The following is a 5731-nucleotide window of genomic DNA, read 5'->3' as shown; positions in this document are numbered from 1 at the left end:
TAACCCAAGAAAAACAATTTAACCAAAAAAATGAAAAAAATAAGATAAGTAAGATAAACACATTGAAATTAAAGTAAATTTAATTTTTATTTTTAAAACAATGAAATATAAAACGAAAAGAAAATTAAATAACAAAAAATGTTTACGTTAGGACGGCTAAAGCTTTTTTGACTACGCGCCTATGATATATGAGGATCCTACGTACCGAGGATCCTACGATCCTATTTACCGAAGAAACCATGAAGAAATCTAAAATCAATTTGGAGCTTGCCAAATTGCGTAAATTGTTTTCTGTAAATTTCTTCTTCAAGTCTTCTCGGATCTGCAAGTTTTTTTTAAGATGATTGAAAGACAGTAGTCGAGATATTTACTCATTGTTTGAAAGATTTTGTTTATTCTGGCACGAAAGTCTTACAAAAAGGTTTCCTTGCCAGCTTTCGTGGTGAAAAGCTCTTTTGACAGAAAGCACTTATATACTTGCATATCATTTGCTCGCGTCGCTCCAACAGTCGCAATGGCCGAGCGAGCAAAGAACTGGTGTGCCATTCGATAAATCCGAGTTCGAAACCTTGCAGAAATTATTTTATTTTCTATTTTTAACTTTCAATTAAGTAACCTAAAACAACTAAAAGATTTCTTATTGAGTTTTTTGTTTTTTAAGGATTTTCCTTCTGGAGACAAGAGGCATAACTTCTTAACAAAAAAACATTGAGATATCTTATTAGTTTTATTCTAAATATTTCATTAGCTACTATTTTATCTGTGTACAAGTTTAGTTCTCTTGGTTTTGATCCTTTCTTTTTGAGGCAATAAAAAATCGAGTCCTAAACATAATCGACGTATGAGAGAACCTCTTGATATGTTGAACATTCAAAATCTTTAATAAAATACAAAAGGACGTAACCCAACCAAAAAGATATAAAAAAATTTTAATAAGAAAATTAAAAAAAAAATCACGCCACTTATTGGGTTATCCCTGCTGAAGCTGGTTTCATATGCTCGTATTTTCATATACTTATGCACGAATTCAGTACGTATTTGCATACATACATGTGCCCCTTTTACCAGAATGGCCATCACATCCACTGCAATGTGTTGAATTTTCATGTTACAGTTCCATTTCATTTGTCGACAAATGAATGGCCAAGCAAAAAGAGGTTAGCTGAATTGCAATAACAAAATGTTATTTGTGATTTGCTATTTTCTATGCAACATATGTTGCCACATGCCACATGCCACATGATACATGCTAAGGCCAGTAATAAATAAATGTGTGAACAAGCTTACATCCATACACATGTACCTGGGTACATTAGGGTGGTCAAAAATAAGTAAAGTCGGAATTTTATTGCTCAAACCCCCTAGGATTATTCTATATCGAAGAAAATATACCCGCATTTTTTATTTTGAATTGAAAAAAAAAATATTTAGAGGTCGCGAAAAGCATTTAAAGTTTTCCATGTATTTTATATAGGGAAAAAACCACTTTTCGTAGATATGATATGGAATTCTTGAAAATAAATATTTTGCGATCAGAAAGCTGTGGTTCTCTTCAAGAGACTTCCAGTAACAATACCCAATTTTTTTACTTAACCACTTTTTAATACTAAAGATTTTTTATTTATACCCCGTTGCATTTTCTGGCATTTCCTGGGAGTTTGGCGGAGCTATAAAGTATAGTTACTATGAAAAAATGGTTAAATAAATAATTAGGTATTGTTGTGGGGAATCTCCTGAAGATAAACAGAGTTTTCCGATCGAAAAATATTGATTTTCATGAGTTCTATACCATTTCTACGAAAAGTGGTTTTTTCCCCATATAAAATACATGGAAATCTTTGAGCGCTTTGAGCGACCTCTAAATATTTTTTGATTTAAAAAAAAAAAAAAAAGATGTATATTTGTTTTTGGCATAGAATAATAAGAAGATAAAAATTCCAACTTTACTTTTTCACATGAATTTTTGGACCACCCTACTGTACATACATGTATGTATATGTATTTAATTACCAATACATATGTACAACGTACACTCCTGGAGTTAGAAAATGTCCAAGTTTGTTACTTTTTAATAGAAGCAAATGCAGAACGTTGCATTTGTAAATGTGCCACAGTAAATATGAATGCATTTGCTGAAAGGCGCAACGGGGGCGGCGAGTAGACGTAGAGAAACTGATGTTAAAATTTAAATGATATGGCAATGCATTTTAGGTTAATTGAAATCTAACATGTAGGCAGCTATTTTGGTGCAGCAGAAGTTAGTGGAATGCAGGAAGGAAGGGGAGGAGCAGTAAGCGCAGACTGAGTTGCAAAGCTTTAGTTGTAGCTGGAAGAGGGGGGGAGGCCGGGACGAAACATTTTCAAAATATTGCAACATTTACCTTTGCAACGCACTTTGCATAAATTGCGGTCGTCCAATGGTGCTTTGGTTGGCCGTTTGGCTAGTTGGTGGGCATAAATCGCAATTGGACATTGTGCAAACCTTAAAAGTATTTACAATATTTCCTCCGCTGTTTTGCATTGAAATATTACTTAATTATTGGGGACGCTTACACAGTAGATAGCCGCTCGCGTGCTGGGTGGCTATTTCGCCGGTGCAGAAAGTGGTTGTAGAGTTGGTTCTGCTGGCTGTGTTGACGCTGGCAAGGGTGGCAAGGGTGGCAAGGGTGGCGCGGGTGGTGATGTTGCTGCAGCAGCTGCTTAAATATATATCTGTGTATAGTAAATATCCTCTGCGTTGGCTAAATTGGTGGTCGGTCGGTCGGTGCGCATTTAGATGATAAAATCCATGGAATTATCCAAAACGATGTAGGCGCTGTGGCGACGTTTTAATGGCCAAATTGTTGTGGCTGCAATTAAATTTAACTGAGTAAGGCAAGCGAGTGAGTGAATGAATAATGAAATGTATCTAAATGTGTATGTAGGTATGTACGAGTGAATGAGCACATAGTTAGATGCCGTGAATGTGTGAATGCGTAACTAAATGAAATCAAATGTAAATGCATTCAAATAAAAATTTAATGAAATGTAATAATTGCGCTTTTTTGCGTGCGCGCGCGCACGTGCTTACAAATCAACTGCGTGTGTCTGTTTTTCTGCTGGCTGTAATTAAATGATATTAAATGCGCTTTAGATGAACAATTATTTGCGAATTTATTTTATAGCTCTTAATTGTGTATGGGAATTTTTTCGAGCATAGCAATTTACTCCAGGTTTTATTATAACATTTTTAATAATGCTGACAAAAATTAAGAGAAACAAAATGTGTAAAGGGTTATGTTATTTGCTACGATATTTAGTAAGACCACTTAAAAAAGTTCAACATTTTTTTCTGACTGTACAAATGACGAACGCAAATGGTGAGTTATTTTTGATTTCATTGATAGCTCTTCTAGGGAAATTACGACGCAGCTGTTGCCGCAGCAGCATCAGTGGCAGATATCAGTAGTTTTTCGTATTATTGCCGCTTAATTAAAATGAAGTGGGAAATGTAAAAATAAATTTATAACAAATATATAAAATGTTTATAGAGTTTTACGAATTTTATTTGAAGTATATACGGCTACTTTGACGTCTAGAACTTATCAAAAAATTGGAAATAATTGCAATATCCAGTTGAATTCTTCGGAAGCAGCAGTAATTTTAGAATTCACTAAAACGAGTCCACTAAAATTGCTCTTATGTGAGAGTTACCACTCAAATATATTATTCCTCAAATATCAGCTGATTACTGCCACTGCCATTACACTATTATCTGTCGATATGAAATAAGGGGAGTACTCTTAACTTTATTTTCCCGATTTATAGTTTCGTTCAGGAGAAGCTTAGCTGACAACGAACTTACTGGTTAGTTTCATCGGCAGATTGAGGCCTCTCTGAGAATACTTGAATTTAGAATTCAACGAATTTTACCTGACACAGCGATGCTCAAGAAAATCGTTTCTATTTTGTTGCATCATTTCCTTTAATATTTCATTCAATCGCAAGTGCATATTTTGATATATTTTGCTAAAAATTCCTTTTTTTATTTATGTATTGCGCATATTATAGTATATTTTAGAATAAATGCATGTTGTTTTTGCATATTTTTGCTTTGTTTGATTTACAACCATAAAAATTTTCTGCGACATTTCTTGACAAAAAAATTACCTAACATTTTTTCCAAAAAGTTCATCCGAACCGCCACTGTATTAAACTGTAAGTCCTTCTATTTACACAAGATTGTAACGGTGATGAACATTGCACAGGAATCCATAAAACTTTTCAATTGCTAGACTGCCTAGAGCTTGTAAATGAAGATATTAATTATTGTTGTCTCTTTTGACAAAAGTAATCTAATTGTTGATGAATAAGATTGCTCCGGAATTAATGAGAGCCTTTTTGTTTTTTTTTTATTTTAAGTTGTCGAGTTTTTTCTTCCGTTAGTTAAATTATTATGATATAAATAAAAAATTTCATTTAAAACGGCCTCGAGCTCAATATAAATTGTTGGATATAAATAAAAAAAAAAATTATAAGGCGATTGCCGATGAATAAAATTACTAATGAATCTAATTTTTGGTCTCGTTTTTTGTTTTTCTTAAGTTGTTAAGTTATTTCTCCGTTAATTTAATTATACAAAATTAAAAAAATAGAAATAAAAAAAAATTAATAAAAAATAAAAAAAGTGCAAGTGTGGCAATTTGTAGGCTAATAACAGGTTAAATTTTGAAAGAATTGTTAAAATGCATTTATCAGTTTCGGTCAAATTATATGCATTTTTTAAAATAATTTGACATTAAAGCCTTAACACACTTACAATTTTTCAATTACATTTTTATTTCTTTAAATATTATAAATTATTTTACAAAAATGATTATTAGTTGTTGGATGGGTAATACTACTCAAAGATATGTTAGTGTTGAAGTGTTGTGTTGTTCAAACACCTTCCGATTGATACCAATATTGTGATATTAAATAAGCAAATGTTTTTTTTAATAAACGTAATTGTAGCTTTTTTGAAATATATATCTTTTTTATCTCTTAAAACGGTTTTTTTTTAACTATAGAAATTGAAGTATGCTTGGAGCTTTGGAATAACTCTACATTTTCATATATCTGGCAAACTCTGTTTTCTAAATAAATAAAACTGGTGAATTTTTAATACCTTTAAAGCTGTAATATCTTCAACAAATGCAATCTAAGTGTATTCTCGAATTTTTTTGTAATTTTTGGACACCTGGTACTTTTCGATTTTGATACCTTGGATAATAAGCTATACTATAATAAACATGTTTTTCTGATTTATTCACGTTTACATAGTCAAGCAACAATTTTTGGCCACTTTTTCAGTCTTCTGGCCCACTGTGCATGGGCGAACCACTGAGTGACCTTGGAGAATATGAAAAAGGACATGACTACACCTTTTCCAACAGTATTTCAGAAAAACACAAATGTATTTCAGAAAAGGCCAAATGTATTTCAGAAAAACGCAAATGTATTTCAGAAAATCTCAAATGTATTTCAGAAAAACCCAAATGTATTTCAGAAAAGCTCAAATGTATTTCAGAAAAACGCAAATGTATTTCAGAAAACCTCAAATGTTTTTCAGAAAAGCGCAAATGTATTTCCGGCCAAATGTATTTCAGAAAACCTCAAATGTATTTCAGAAAAACGCAAATGTATTTCAGAAAAATATTTTTAGAATACAGCTATGCTTTTCTGAAATACATTTGTGCTTTTCTGAAATACA

The sequence above is a fragment of the Rhagoletis pomonella genome, unplaced genomic scaffold (assembly GCF_013731165.1).
Source record: "Rhagoletis pomonella isolate Grant_MI unplaced genomic scaffold, Rhpom_1.0 Rhpom_scaffold_00006, whole genome shotgun sequence".
NCBI classification, from domain to species: domain Eukaryota; kingdom Metazoa; phylum Arthropoda; class Insecta; order Diptera; family Tephritidae; genus Rhagoletis; species Rhagoletis pomonella.
This window is presented reverse-complemented; position numbering follows the sequence as displayed.